The following is a 17,186-nucleotide window of genomic DNA, read 5'->3' as shown; positions in this document are numbered from 1 at the left end:
TCACTGTTTAGGAGAAGGACAGGCAATGCTAGCAGAACAACCATCTGATTCTCAGGAGTGCTCAAACACAAAAGAGACTTGTCAGATTGCCAGTGGCTGCAGGAAAAAGACCAGGATCCCACCTTCTTCAAAGCGTAAGGAGAGTTATGCCTCATAAGCAGCATATTTTAAGGGCGAGGATATAGGGCAGCTTCAGGTAGGGACACATTTTAGGTACTGCAAAGGTGATGAAATATTACCATTAATACCTAAGCAATGTTCCAGCATGCATCAAACTCCATTGAAACTCCATTTAATTCCAAAATATTTCTTTATTCTCATCAACCCCTATTAATGCAGGGGGTGGTCAGCACTTACTTCATTTTCAGCATTTACTGTATTGTATTATTCCCTTTCAATAAGAGGATTTGAGATGCAGCACAGACTATACAACTTCAGATAATATTTTGAAAACTACTCAACTTCAAATTATTTTTTCTGCCTGTCAGGGCTCTTTGTAGGTTTAAAATCATCAGACCGATAAATCATTATATTGCTTTGTTATGTAATCACAGATTTCTCGCACCTCTCTTTTCTCTGCAGGTCATACACATGCAGCGTTACAACCATTCCCTAAAATGGCTTGCTCTTCTGTTAAAATGTGTTTTCTACAGAGAAAAGCTCCAAATTGAGAATAATAAAAAACCCCTCTGAAAACTGACTTCTGTCTTTTGATTAAAAGGCAAAATATTTGAGCAAATATTTACTCTTCAGTTGTCTCCAGGTTTTCTCAGTGAAACCACAGCAGCCCCACCAGGCAGCCAGCTTATCTTCTGGCAACACCCCTGCACAGGTTTTTCCCTGATGGGCTCTGCAGCAGCACAGCAGCTCACCGAGGTGGGCAGTCACCAGCACAGAACATTGGTTTCAAGAGGGCAGGCAGATCTTTTCAATCACTGTTTGAGTAGTAAAATACTGAAATTATATTGCTGGAGGAAAATGAGGGGAACATTGATATAAAGGTCAAAGCACACAAACTGACATCTCAGAGAGAAGCTAAGACACTTTTACCTAATGCTATGTTAATAAGGGTGGAATAGATCCCAATACTGTTTGCAGCTCACATAAATAAAATTGTGCATAGTACTTGGTAAAGTGGTGGGTGTTGAGGTTTCACTTGTGCTTTCACCGGGAGAAAATGCAAAGTCAAAAACCTTTTGTACGATAGCTTCATAAAACACAGTCAAAACCCCTTTGTACAACAGCTTCATAAAACACTGCAAAAATCCTTTTGTAAGATAGCTTCATTAACATTAAAAACATGTAAGAGTATGACATTCCTCTTGTACAGGGAACAGTTACAAAGGTAGTAACCCTCACCTCCTGAACATCACTTTATGTTACTTGATAGCAAACCCCTGTGGAAAGCACATTAAACAATATTAGCATAGAGCTTCCTGCTTCACAGAGAACAGAATCTCCTCACAGTGACTAGAGCAAGTAGAAGAAAAATGATGTCACAAAAGGTGACCTCTGAACAGTTTTATAGAGAGGTGATAATATAAAGCTATTCTCCCAAAATAGAACAGCACAAGAATTGCAGTTACTAAGGAGGATTTGTTGAATTCTCCTACAGCGAGGAGAAAGAATTTTGTTTAAATTTAAGAAACTAAAAATTAAGAAATATGATTAGACTAGGAAAAATCCTTTCCCATTGACAACAAGGTATGAGTAATCTATAGAAACACCAGTCTTGTCATATCAAGCAGCACATAGCAGCATTAATGCTGAAGACCTTTAAGACTCCCTAGTGACAAATGGTTGCATTGCAGTAGCACTAGTTAGCATGCTGAGTGCCAAAATTCCTCAAGAGTCAAAATACTCTCAAAAATATATATCACAAATTTTGGAAAGTTTTGAAAAGTAAACACAACAGATTTCCCACAAACAAATTGAGCAATTGAAGACAGTCTTCAATTTTATTTAGTAATGCAGTTGATTTATTATTTTAGAAGCAGTAAGAGAGCAAATTCATACAAGTTTTAGTCAATAAAATGCTGCTTTTGTAGAATAGAAATGCTAAACTTATAAGCTTTGCGGATTTATACATAAATAAAGATGAAGCTCAGAAATAGGTACAGCATTCTTTCATTCCTGTTTAAAAATATTTAGGAGCTTTTGAGCCAAGCTGAATGACAGATTTTTCATAAATTCAAGTATTGATATTTTCCTGAAACATTCACATTAAAATTTTCTGTTATTTATACGTCCTTTTGATTGTCACAGTTAAAAAAAAAAAAAATCAAGAAACCACTCACCAGGATGGTTCTCCTAATTTTCCCTTTACCAAAAAAGCTTTGTTAAGGGGTGTTGGGAGCAACAGCCACCTCCAGCATCTCCAGGCCAGGACTCCATCCTGGTCCCTGGGGCCCAGCTCAGTGCATGGGAGCTCCTGTTCATGCTCAGCCCAAGGGATGTGACTGCTTCTTTTCCAGTTGCTGGCTCAGCCACTGGCAAAGCTGCACACACATCCCTAGAGCTGACAGGGCTGGTCACACAGGCTGCCACAGACAAGGTGCTGCCTTCAACACCTTCCCAAAACACAAACCAGGCAGCCAAGCGCCCTCCTCCACTTAGCTGGCAGAGACTGGAGGTCACTGGAGAGAGCACACACACACCTTCCTGCATCCCCCAAGTTCCAGCAGAGCCCCTCTGTCCACCCAGCATCCCTGCCCGCATCCCGGGCCCTCCAGCCCTCCTCCAGGTCCCCTCCTGGGCGGCTGGCTGCGCTGCCTGGGGTTGGCAATGAGTACACCCAGGCACACTGCTCTGGGGACACTCAGGCTCCGAGCCCACTCCTGCCACTCTGCTGGGGACGAGGCCTCCCCGCACACTCCCGAGGGGGCACAAAGATGCCACTGGCTCCAGTGGGTGATGTCACGGGCCAGTGGAGCCCACACTCCCACTCTGGTTCCAGCTGCTCCAAATCCATTCACACGGCACCGCAGCAGCTGGCACCTGGTCTCTGCAGCACTCCCACGCAGGGATTCTACAGCAAATCTTTAAGACATGATCTGATCAGCAGATCAGATAGTGATCAGCGTAGGGTTCAGTGAATACTGACCAGCTTTGTTTACAAGTGAGCAACACCTTTGTAATCTTTCTGTCCATATCCACGTTTCCCCTTTGACTCTCTTCCCCTGCACATTCCCCCACCAGTGTGGGCAGAACCAACAACCCTTTGCAACATCCTGGACCCTCAGGTTTACAAACTTTATCAGTTTTAAAGTGCCCATTTGTTAGCAGGTAATTCATTCATTTTTGTTTGCTTCTTGTCTTTGTCCCATTATATTTGTCTGCCAGGTCTGTCTCTGTGTTTCAGTTATTGCTTCCCTCATCTCCTTTTTATCACATTTGACAAGGTCCTTGACCAGATAATCTTATAGAAAAAAGTGTTCCCATGTTCCCCCCACCATCAGTTTGACATACCTCTACATACACCCGCATAGTCTTACAAACTGCTGATTAAAGTGAAATCAAGTGAAAAAATACACTTCAGCCATGGTAGCCTTCCACCTTCTACTCTTGCTTCTGGCGTGCTCAGGTAAGGACTGCATTCATACTCTTGTAAAGGACTTATATTCCCTGTTTTTACAAAGCAGTGCCATTTTATTTCAATGAATCCTCCAAGAAGGAAAGTTATACTCAGCATGAGTAAAAAGTGCTTTCAACTCAAAACACAAAGCAGATTATACTGCAGCAAGCCAATAAGAGAAAAGAAAAAAGTCTAGGTGGTTCACAAACCAAAGACAAGCATGTAGTCAACAATTCTATTTTCTATGAGAAGGAGGGAAAAAAAATTCACTTTCTCCAACTTCAAGGAGAAGCTTGCAAGCCAGTGCTGCAATTGCTTTACTCTCTTTTTAAACCACTAAAAATATACAAAGCTTTTGGTAAAATGCAACATAACTTTGAAAAAAAGGATACTTTTTCTTTCCCTCATATTTCAATATTTACATTTATGTGTCCAGCTAACACTCCCCACTTTGCAAAGATGGGCAACATCGGTCTTGGGAGTAGCACTACAAAATAGTGTTTTAACTCCCACAAGACCAACCCTGCTACAAAATCCAGAACAAATGGTAAGTATTGAGAAGATTTTTTTCTAAATATTTTTCATTTAGGAGTAGCAATAACATACTCACCATGGGTGGAGAGGGAGCCTAACCACGTGGGCAATAAAAAATGTACTAAACAGAAAAGTAGCATTACTAAAGCTGGGAGAGGAAGAACATGAACATCCTTGGAATTCTCTACCCCCCTCCACAGCCCCAGAAAGACTTTCTAGATTTAGAATGTCTGACCTCCTAAAGACTCTAATTTAAACCTCCCTCCTCCTGAAAGCTTTCACTGCCTCCTTTTACCTCCTAGAAGCTAAAGTTCAGAAACAATGTCAGAAGGACCCAAGAAATTATGCTTAAATGTATTACTCCAGCCAACAAGGAAATTATGTTTCAAAATAATGTTTCAAAATTCTTGGAATTAGAGGATGTAGGGTGGAGCTTCTGCCGAAGTGTTTATCTAGGTAACCATTAGAGGAGCTCGATCTTCTAGGCTCTTACAGTGCACAGAGCAGCTTACACAAATGTATTCAGCCTGAGAGAACAGCTTCCTTACAAAGGTGTTTAAAGTTTCCCATCTCCCTGTTTAACATGCGTTTTGTGTTACAATTTAATCCCTTCATATGCAAAGAATTTGACATAGCACTGTTGGAAAGATTAGCTCTTCCCCCAGCCTCAGCCCCTCCTAGGAAACTCTAGATGTGCAGCAGTTCATATACATTGCCTCAAAGTCGCTGCAAGTATCAGCATTTCATAGCAATTATACTTTACAAAAAAATCTGCAGCTTCTAATTGAGCCAGGCACTTTTTATATAGGAAAACACTTTATTATTTTTTCTCCTCTAAAAAACACAGCTTATGAATTCTACCTGCTTACTGATACATTTGACACTATTGGAAAAATAAGGCAGCTGATTTAGGAAACAAGAATTATTCACACTAGGGAGATCTATACTGTTAACCATTTTTTGTTTTAATCTGTTCTTTGTGTGCTGTAGATAGTGCAATTCTGCCACCTAGAGTAAAACTCAGGTCCAAGATAAAAAGATTTTGGTGAACATATACTGTCTGCTTGACTAATTTGAAATGGAAGAGATACTTTCTCTGGCAGATAATTAAATGCAAATATTATGGGTTTATTCATTTTTTTTAAGGCATGCTACAAAATATTTAGTCAGCTGCTTGCTATCAAAATCAACAGCATTGCCAGAGAACCAGGTGAAATATATAATAAATACAGCTGAGATAATTTACATTTTTATTGGTCCTTTTATTACACATTTCTCCAATTATTTCCACAACTTCTATGTGAAGTTATATGTTTTCCCATATAAATGGAAGAGAATTCCCTTAGCAAGGTTTTTAAATCCAGAATTAGTCTATTTAAGCAAATCAGAAAATTAAGAAAATTATAATCCAACTGAACATAGAAATGGTTCCAGTTCATTCATACATATATATATGTGTATATATATATATATATATATACACACATGTGTGTGTGTGTGTGTGTATGTTATATTTCCAAATGTTTTTATTTTAGAGGCCAAAAACTGTTGCCAGTTGATACATAAAACACTGTCTGTTAGCTGGGAGGGGAAAAGTGAGGCAATGGCAAGACAAAGTAATTCCTTACATAAAGCTGATGAGCTTTAATTTATATAAAAGACAGGTTTTTAACATCTCATTAGTATGAACTAATGCCTCTACATCCAGTTGTCTTACTCACAAGAATGAAGAATTTATGTCTCCTCAGATAGGAATCCGTGGTTTTAAAGATTCTGATAAATTCAAAGCAATAACTCATCCTTTTCTGGGGGCTGAAAGGACATATGCTGAGCTCTTCCATGAGCAGTCAAAGTACCAAATAACACATAATTTTTACTCTAGTGACTCAAATACATTTGTCATTGTGGTGGATGGAGATTTGCTTGCAACTAAAAAGACTAAATATATTATTTTCTTCCTCTATTCTCTCTCTTTCAGTCAGGGGAGAACACCCTATTAGAGGTTATGCAAGGTTAAACCCTTGGCTCACCAAGCATTGGCTGAAAAGGTAGAGACAAGAATTCCCTTCAGGGGCTAGTATTGGATGTAACCTTCAGATCACAAAGTCTTTAAAAATTTGTTTCTAGAAGCCAGGAGAGTTTGCCAGATAAAGCCTCTGTCTTTTGTGCAGATCTGTTCCTTAAACACCTGCTACTCCTGAAGATGAGATAGTGAGATAACTAAACCTTGGCATGACCCCTCCTGGCCATCCTCATGTGGTTGCTCTTATGATAAAAAAAGCACCAAAAATCAGTTGCCAGAATTAAAAATAGCCTCTGCTTATTGGCAATAATATGTTGCACCGAATGCACATAGCACACTTCATCTGAGGATCTAAATGTTTTGCAAACATTAATTAAGCTCTGCACTGCTATTATGATTCACAGAATGCCATTATCACACCCAAGGGATGCAGGAAAGAAAGCCATTGAAGCAAAGTATAGGGAAGCAAGCCCTTGAAAGCAAAATTATTCTGATTCCATTTCAGATCACATCGACCTACACACATCCTAGGACAGAGAAAATAAAGTCAAGGAATAATCAGAACAGAGCAGTTGATTTTTATGTGATTTATGAAGCATAGATACTTTTAAAAACTACTGGTTTCTTCTGACCTTTCTTCCTTTTCTTGTCATTTGCAGGATTATGTATTATTAGCATTTCCCAGTCCTACTATTATTTCTGTATATTCTGTTATCTTCCTAACCTTGAATACATTCACCTTTCTTTTCAAATCTGCTAGTCTCAACCTACTTCCAATCATTTGACCTTTGAGTATCACATTTCCTCCAAACACCCTATGCCTCAAGTTCTTTCACTTGACATTTCCCTCCAGAAGTCAGAGAACATTTTTTCCTCTCTCAACCTTTAGCACATTTTTCAATACTGCACCAATCATTGCTGACTCCCTGGGGAGCAAATCATTTTCTATTCTAGGAACCAGGAGTAAACAGGCAGAATGGATCTTGGAAGCCGAGAGCAGTAAGCATTCATCGTCCACCGCTATGTCCTTTCAGCTCATCTCCATTACAGCAGAAACACATTGAAGGACATGTTCTGAGGTTCAATAACTGGTGTGTTCTGTGTTGTGACAGGTCTTGGTAGCATCATTCATGTTATCAACAAGCAGCCAGGATGACTGAGTGCCTCTCTGAAGTGCCTGGGCACCAATGCTCAGTGGGCAGACACAAGGACTTGGAGGCCTGCACACAGTTGGCAGGGCTATGATCTGACTGGGACCATGAAACATGGTGGGGTAACTTACACAGCTTCTGCAAGGGGTGGATATGTATTGGATTTTTGTGGACTTCTTCAGGCCATTGTAGAAGTCCCCCATGCACTGGCCCTGCTGCTTATGCAGGCTTTGACCACCCCAGTATCTGCCAGAGGGATTATACAGCAGAGCACAAGTAACTGAAGTAACTGAGGATGTTTCAGGAGTGCATTAATGACAACTTTCTGACAGAAGTGATCACCCAAAAGCCAGCCAAAAAGGGCAGATGCTCTGCTTGGCTTCATCCTTGCAAAGAAAGAACAACTAGCTGGGGTGGTGTGATTTAAACCCCACAAGCATCTCAGCCCCATACAGCTGCTCACTCAGTACCTTCTGCAGAGTGCTGAGGGAAAGAATTAAAAGAGGAGCAAAAGTGAGAAAAATTGTAGGTTGAGGTAAGAGGGGGAAAGGAAAGGGAGAACAACAAAAAGAAAAAGTTTGCAAAAGCAACAGTTTAGTAAGCACCAGCCAACTAATGCCCAACTAAATCCCTGAGCAACAGCAGCCCTGGAAAACTCATTCCCAGTTTTAGGGCTGAGAATATTGTTACGGAGTCTCCTTTTGGTCAGCCAAAGTCAGCTTCATGTCCACCTCCAACCTCCTCACTGCAGCAGAGTAAGAAACAGAGAAGGCCTTAATAGTTAGCACTCAGCGCTGCTCAGCAGTAGTGAAAATATTGGTGTGTAATGACTCTCACTTCAGTCACCAGTCCAAAACACAGCACTTAACAGGTATTTTCTGCACAGGTACAGAAATTAACTCCATCCCAGCCAGACTTAGTACAGGAAGTGTGAAGGCTGGGGGCAATCATGAGTTTTGGAGTTCAAGATCCAGAAACGTGGGGACAAGGCAAATAGCAAGACCCTGCACTCCAGGAAAGAGTACTTTTGGTTTCCTCAGGGACCTGCTTTCAGGAGCCATGTGGAGTACAGTTCTGGAGAAAAGAGGGGGGCAGCTGTTGGATTTTTGTTCAAGAATCACCTCCTCCAATCTCAAGACTTGTGTTTCCCAATGTGCAGAAAGGAGTCCTGCACAGATGAACAGGAAGTTCCTGACAAAACAGATCCATCAAAAGGAAAAAACAAGAGATAACAGCAGGGACAAGTGACCCAGGAAGAACACAGACACTGTCCAAGTGTATAGTAATGGAGTTAGATACCTCTAAGCCCATCTGAAGCTGAATCCAGTGAGAGACACAAAAGGCAATATGAAAGGCTTCTACAGGCATATCAGCAACATAAGGAAGATTAGGGGCAGTGTGCTGCTGAATGGGCTCTATAGTAGCAGTCAGTATGGATAAGGCTGAGGTACTCAGTGCCTCCCACACTGTGGTCCTTCCTTGCAAGATCTGGCTTTCAGAAATCTCAGGTTCTTGAAATGAGTGAAAATACCTGGAGCAGGGGAAGTGCTGTCAGTAGAGAAGGGATGTACCCACAAGTGCTGAGCGAGCCAGCCAATGTCATTGTGAGACCACGATCAATGACTTTGAAAGGTCATAGTGATTGACGAAGGCTCCTGACGACTGGAAGACAGTAAATATCTTCCAGAAGGACAAGGAGGTAGATATGAGAAACTACAGGCCAACTGGCCTCATTTCAAGCCCTGGCAAGGTGGTGCACCAAATAATCCTGGAAGCTATTTCCAAGTGCACTCAAAAGGGGATGAGTTAGCATAAACTTACAGAGCAGGACTCATACCTGCACAGCCTGACAGCCTTCCACAACAAATTGATGAGCTCAGCAGGTGAGAAGAGAGTCGTGGATGTGGCTTACCTTTGCTTCATCAAGGCTTTTGACAGTCTCACATAACTTTCTTATAGATACACTGACAAAATGCAAACTAGATAAGTGGACAATAAAGTAGATTGAAAACTGGTTGAACTGCCAGGCTCAGATGGTTGCTGTGATCAGCAGTTCAAAGCCTGGCTGAAGGACAATCACTAATGTATCCCTGAGGTTGATACTGGGGCCAGTACTGTTTAACATCTTCATTAATGAACTGAAAGATGGAACGGAGCGTGCCAACAGCAAGATTTCAGAGGATAAATTTTGGGGAGGAGTGGCTGATACACCAGATGGCTATGTTGCTTTGCTGCCATTTCAAGGGACCACAGCAGCTGGGAGAAATAAGCAAACAGAAACCTCATGAAGTTCAGCAAAATTAAATTTAAAGTCATGTATTTGGGGAGAAATAACACTATGCACCAGCACAGGCTGTTTGGGGCAAATGGAAAGAAAGTAGCTCTGGAGAGAAGGGCTGGGGAATCCTGGTGAACTTGAGTCACCCTGCATCCTTGAAACAATCCAGAAGCACTAGGCAGAGCCAAGACAGCAGGCAGAGGGAGATCAGAGAAGCACAGAATCACAATGTTGGAAAAGACCTTCAACATCATCAAGTCCAACCCAAGCCCTAACACCTCAACTAAACCATGGCACCAAGTGCCACATCCAGTCTTTTTTTAAACACATCCAGGGATGGTGACTCCACCACCTCCCTGGCCAAACTATTCCAACACTTTATCACTCTTTCCATGAAAAACTTTTTCCTAATATCCAACCTATATTTCCCTTGGCGCAGCTTGAGACTGTGACCTCTGGTTCTGTCAGTTGCTGCCTGGAGAAAGAGACCAACCCCACCTGACTACAGCCACCTTTCAGGAAGTTGTAGAGAGTGATAAGGTCACATCTGAGTCTCCTTTTCTCCAGGCTAAACACCCCCAGCTCCCTCAGTCGTTCCTCACAGGGTTTGTGTTTCCAGCCCCTCTCCAGCCTCCTTGCCTCCTCTGGATGTGCCCGAGCATCTCAACGTCCTTCCCAAACTGAGGGGCCAGAACTGGACACAGCGCTCAAGGTGTGGCCTCACCTGTGCTGAGTACTGAGGGAGAATGACCTCCCTGCTCCTGCTGGCCACACTATTCCTGATACAGGCCAGGATGCCCTTGGCCTTCTTGGCCATCAGGGCACACTGCTGCTCACGTTCAGCTGGCTGTTGACCAGCACCCCCAGGTCCCTTTCTGCCTGGGCACTGTCCAGCCACACCGTCCCCAGCCTAGAGTGCTGCAGAGGGTTATTGAGGCCAAAATGCAGGACTCGGCACTTGGACTTATTAAACTTCATCTTACCGGACTCTGCCCATCCATCCAATCATTCCAAGTCTTTCTGCAGAGCCCTCCTACCTTCCAACAGGTCGACACACACTCCCAGCTTAGTGTCATCTGCAAATTGACAATGAAAGACTCAACACCCTCATCTGTGTTGTCAGTAAAGATATTGAATAGATGATACTTCCAATGGTGATACACAACATAAGTGCTGGGACCAGCCCTGCACTCCCCAGTACAGACATACAGCAGAAATGAACTGGAGCAATTCCAGCACAAAAAATACAGTGGAATCTCCATCTGTGGAGATATACAAAACCAAACTGAATATAGTCCTGAACAACATGCTGTAGGTAACCCTGCATTCAGCAGGGGTGTTGGATTAGACAGTCTCCAGTGGTTCCTTCTGATCCTAAAGGTTCTGTGACTCTGTGATCCATGTTCTGGTGACTGAATAAGAGCTAATTTATTTTTATTTTTATTTTTTTTTTAAAGAAACTGTCTTTTCCCCAACATGTTTAAAATTCAACATACAGAAAGAAATCAGAGACTGTCAGACATTCGCATATCCTAACTGCAATCCACCAGCAGGCTAAACCTGCAGACATCTCACCCACAGTAAGACCTCAGAACACTTTTGAAAAACTAGGGCGGCTCACTGAGTGCATTGGATTCCAATTAAGACAAGCTGCAAGATTTTTTCAAGAATGGAAGCACAAACTACAGAAACAGGGACTGTGCTCTAGCAGAATACTTATGTTAATGTTGTCAGCTAATGAGCAGAAATGAGAGGATAAGCTTGAACATTCCTCTCTCCTATTTGTGTGGACTCCATTAACATATACAGGGTTTTTTGATAGACAGAATACAGATATTAAATACATTGAGAGCACTACTGAAAAGTCTTTTTGTTGTTTTCATACCATTTTTGTTTTACATTCTCAATACTTTTGTATCTTTTCCATTCTCCTCTCATGTCACTTTATGAAAGTCCCTGTTTATAAAGAGGGAAGGTGAAACCTACCTTTTATAATATACTCTTTCATGGATTTTTATTTTACTTTCCATTCACTCCTCCCCACACCCCCCACCCTCTAAAATATGAATAGGTCAGAGTATCTTGAACGACAGAGGAGAGTTTATTGCAGCTTTGGAAAGTCACCACTTTGCAAGAAAAAAATGCTTAGCTCTCAGAAGTTCTATCCCTTAATCTGGTATAGTACTTTTAATTAACAGAAGCTTAACATTCATTCAACCCCTTGCAAGAAGCCAGTCACTATTGCCTTTATTTTACAAAACAATTGAACTGTCTAATTAAAAATCACAAAACAAATAAGTGACAGTGAGAACTAGATTTCAGCTTCTGAAGCTTAGCTAAATGTATTATGTTATCTATTTATATTCATTAGAGCAAAGATCTAATGGCATACTTTACCAATACTCACCTTTGAAGGGCCAGAAGACAAAAGAAATCTCTCACTTCAAAGTAACAATAGACAAAACAACAGATTTTTTCCACTTGAAAGATTCATTGTTCTAAGGTATTAGTGGGAATTTATATACTTAGCCATCTATTTATTTCTACATACACACACATATATATATATATATATATATATATATATATATATATATATATACACACACATATATATAAATCACACACACACTAGCTGATGTTGAGCTTGTAGAAGACAATGTCAATTTTCTTTTAAGGAAGCTTTTGGGGTTTGGGTTGTTTTTTCCCCTGTCACACTAGTGTGAATATTGCCATGCTAGGCAGTAGCTATTTCATCTAGATAGAACCTGGTTGAGCTGCTCAGGGTTGAGTCTTATCAGGTACAGCCCTCAAATCACACAAAGCACAGCCAGCAGCAGCCTAGGCAGATCAAATACTAAGCTGGGGTGCAGTGGGAAACTACAGCAGGTACTGCTTTATCTGTCTCCCAAAATAGAAAGAACAAAGTCCTACCAGTTCATTAAAAGCAGCTTTGAAAGTCCTGTAGTTTTCTCCGGTACTTCCAGAGCCACTTAAGATGAAGAGGGCTGTAAAAAGTCGTGTAAGGTTCATGAAGCAAACTTCTTCCCAGTTCAGAGCAAGACATTACTGTTGTGTTATCAATAAAACAATGGAGAAAAACACCACATCACTTCATTTTCACTAAACACAGGTAAATGGCCTCCAATAGTGCAGAATATAAGTAACAATAAATTATATTCTTCCACAGTGAGACTGCACCTTGTGTTTTCATACACAACAAACATTTTCTGTGTATTTCTACAACCCAGATCTACAGTGTTGTGGAAAGAAAGAGCAACTAAAGATTCAGTGCTTAAAGTTTTAGTTGCACTTCTAGTAGGACTTAGTATGATATGGTCAGCTTCTTGCTAACAGAGATGGGGGAAGAAGTGCAATAGAAACATTAGTTACGACCTAATTGGAAAACGTTATTTGGAAGAAGCTCCCTAGCTAACTTGCATGAGCTATAATATCAAGCTGGCAAGTTGATGGAACACTATTTAAGCGTTTCCAGATGACAGGATAATATTTTAAACCAACCTAAAATCCACAGGTGTTGATAAATCTTTCTGGTGTTCATACCAGTAAGCTATAAAATTCAAGGAGCAAGGAGACTTCCAGCTATAGATCCACAATCCAACAGTATTTTCCTGAAAAGTAATACCAATGTGATCTTTGAATTCCAGCTGTTTCTGTTATTCTCTGTCTCCCAAATTCTCCATTGCTTCAGTCACACCCTACAGTCCAGATCAAAACAGGTGTCCTTTAATGGTGCAATCCCCTCTTTTCTTATATACAAAAAAGCATCCCAGGAGGACACTCAGATTTCCTCTAAGTCTTCAGTAGGAAAATTGTGAATGTGCTATTTCATGAGCACAGCACTAAAACAGCCATTCACCACTGCAAGACCCCGAAGAAAAAAGAGGAAACAGCCAATGTTTCAGCAGAGCTCAGGCTGCACCTAAAGTGAGAGAACTATTTGTTTAATTTCCAAGCCTTTCTGTTTAAATGAATGTTTGACTTCCCCCAGACAGGGAATACAGTAAAAAGTAAAAGGCTTTTTTTTTCACAAAAAGCTAAGAAATGGAGCTGCCTGCCTAGTTTATGTAATTCTTTGCAGAGAAGTCATCCTCTAATGTGAATACTAATTTCCCTTGTGAAAAGGAGCAGCAATAATAACCAACAAGTTGAATGTTAGCATATTTGCGACCTAACTGTCAAATCAAAATGTGTGAATTACAGTGCTGCTTTCTCCACTGATGTTTGAAATATAACATATGCTAGTTTACACAGTGCTTGGAGATGGAGAGCATCTTTTAAAGATGTGGATAACATACACGCCCTTCTCCCTCTGGAACAAAAGAAGAAAATTAATGTTTGGTTGTAATGCAACAAAAAAATCAATCACAGCTCTTTGATAAAGGTTTGTCTGAGATCCCCTGGAACAGAGGACACTTGAGAATTCTTAACTACAGTAGATACAAATCCAAAACAGTTACAGCAAATTAGTGCTGAGGAAGGCTGAATTATTTCCATACCAATCTCAGAATAGTTTGGTTCCAGGGGAATGCTGAAAGATCTGGCAGAAGCCAAAGATGATCACCTGAACCAAGGGGCACCACCTTTACACCTACAGCTGTTAGTAAGTAGCATGGGGCAAATATTCTTCACAATTTTGGTTAAGGGCATATTTAAGATAATCCAGAGAAAGGAGTGAATATATGTTACTGGGGATCTTACACTTGATTTCAATAGCTCTAGATAAAATGGTGAGCATGAGCAGCAGAACTGTATTCTCTGCTACACGTTCAGGAACAAGGCATGGGGAAGGCTATAGTCTTTAACTGAAAATGCCAGCTGGCATTTCTGCTTTTGTAGAGCTCCCTTTCACAGTACTCCTGCAGGAGCTTTATTTCTAAAATACAGAATCTCCAAATAATTCTGAAATTATTACCATAAAATGTTACTAATGAGGGTCTGAACAGCAGGAGTCTGGTCAGAAATGTGGAGGAGCCCCATTTGTGTTTTTCTTTAGCTTGCTTTAATGCTGAAGAGTATGTTACATCTCTCAATATGATGATTCAAAAAGAGCAAAGTTAGCTTTTACAAGGGAAATTATTACCACAGCAGCTGATGATTATCTTGCACAACTGGCCACACTAAAAAATATCCTTATCAGTAGTACACATCCAATCCCAATCCCGATGTGCAAATTAGCACATTAGTTGTTGATTAGCAGTTCAATACCAAACCCTACATGAGGCTGCCAAGTCTCTTTCCTCACATCTAAACTACATCTAGAGCATTCTATGGGATAAATTAGTTGATATTAATAAAACTAATCATCTAATGGCTCTTGTAAACTTTTAAATGCACATTCAATTGTTAATGAAAATAAAGACCGAGAAATCTAACAAGGTGCCTTCACTGTTCCTATCAAGTAAACAAACATATTATTCCTTTTAGCTTCTTAATTCCTGGCTGCTATGTCATGAGCACCGTCACAAAGGGTTTGCAGAAGTCTTAAGAAGAACTACCATGTTTCCTTTCATTCACACTACTTTGGGATATTGAAGAATAAAATATTACTAATTTTTTTCTTTTCAAGAAAATTACCTGATTCAAGACTGCAGTAACTAGAGCTCCTTGAAGGCTTTTCCTTAATTTATATTGGCATGATTTAGGTAGAAATTAGAGAATTTTCTCCACTACCTGCAGAGCCTCAACTGGTATATTTGTCTCTGGCTAATACTACCAGTGGTACTGAGTAGGTAGAGCAGTTCTCTCAGACAAACCATTGATCACTAGCAATGCACAGTAGCTCTGGCCAGACCTGCCTGGACTGCAGTAGTCCAGGCAGAAAACTCCAATAAATAATAACAATAACAAAGAAAAACTCCAATAAAAAACCCTGGAAAAAAAAATCAAAGCCCAAGATTTGCCTATAGGATGAAGAGATACATTGCTAACAAGAAAGCAGCAGAGGTGTCCCAGACCTGCCTTAGCCACTGGAGGCTGCACAAGTCCATTGAAGAGCAAAGATTGCACTGCAGAAACTTTTCATTTTTCATTGCATTACAAAGACAAAAGTCAGATTCACTACAAAACATAACTTCATGTTGAAGGCTATGCTGCCACTGATGGGTTGAGCAGATGACTGAAAGAAATTAAGATCACCAGTACACAATTAATTGTTATACTTACTTAGCCTACACTAGAAAACTTGTCTTTAAAGGATGTATTCTTTTCTGTGAGAAGTTTCTAAATTGAGGTTTTTTTAATTGATTTTTTTTAACTGTTACATATTAATTTTGGAATTTTTACTGTTTACAAATCAGAAGTCATACATCAAAGCAGAAACTAGACTTAAAAGCACACCTGTGGCCAAGCAATGTCTAGATGCATGAATGCAAGAACTCTTCAAAGTGACAGGAACCTTGTCAGAAAAAGTTCACATTCAGAAGCCCTTTGCTTGTTAAGTACCGGAGATACATTAACTTGGCCAAATTTATCAAAACCCTGTGTTTCTTCTGTCTCTTCTGAAATTAATAAAAATCTCTGACAATGTAAACTGCAGTTATCCAGGCTGATATATGCTCCAACTACGGAACAGCAATCTGAAAAAAAATACTTTAACCATTACAGGATTGGGGTTTGGGGGAATTTGGAAGATGGGGGCTGTTGGTTGGTTGGTTGGTTTGTTTTTGTTGTTGCAGATATTTAGGGTAGTTACCTATCTTGCAGTCTTCCTGGCAGATGATATGCTATCTCCAGAGGTATATCAGATGTTATTTCTCATGTTTTATTTCTCATGTTTTATTTATCTTTTTAAAAGTATTTTATCTAAAATTGCTACCAAAAATTATACAAACTATAGATTGAGCAGAAAGCAGAACTGACCTTTTTTTTTAACACAAAGCAGTATTTCCATTGACAATCATCCTTAGGATCTTATATCTACACCTTTAAAAAGGGTGTATTTAAGAGAAGAAGTAAGGAAGGGGAAAAAAACCCCAAATATCAAATACATAGTCTGTGTTTGAGCTTCCCTCATACATAACATGTACCTTCAAACATTATTTCAGACTCCTGCATTCCAGAGTACAAACAATTCATGGTATATCCCATCTTCTCCTGTGCCCCTGCCCCCTGTCTCTTTCTCCATCCATACAATTATTCATGTGCCTGCACCCCCAGGCTGTAATTGTGACAATTTCTGGACTATTTCTCTATTGCTAAGCATCTTCTGCATGGAACTGATGAGAAAAACTGGAGAGTGGACAGTTTAGTAGTAAAGAGAACAACAGGAAATCCAGCATGAGGTTCAGGAATTACTTCCATGATGTGATTAGCCATAGGCTGAAAGAGAAGACCTCTTGGAATACAGACAAAACCTGGCCTTTAGAACTTAAATACTTAACTTCCTCTTTGAAACACAGAAGTAGAAGAGGAAGGATTGAAACAGACAAGTACTGCAGCATTAAGCAGACAGAAAATTCAGTTAAACTTCTCTTTGAATACAAATAAATTCATTGAATAAATAAATATTTCCCAGTGTATTGATTTATTTGTAGATACTTAGCACATCCTTACAAGGCACTCAAAGTAACAGGGAGTATATGGTAGACCTTTCTGAAACTGTTC

The sequence above is a fragment of the Motacilla alba genome, chromosome 4, assembly GCF_015832195.1.
Source record: "Motacilla alba alba isolate MOTALB_02 chromosome 4, Motacilla_alba_V1.0_pri, whole genome shotgun sequence".
NCBI classification, from domain to species: Eukaryota; Metazoa; Chordata; class Aves; order Passeriformes; family Motacillidae; genus Motacilla; species Motacilla alba.
Note: the sequence above shows the minus strand (reverse complement) of the source record.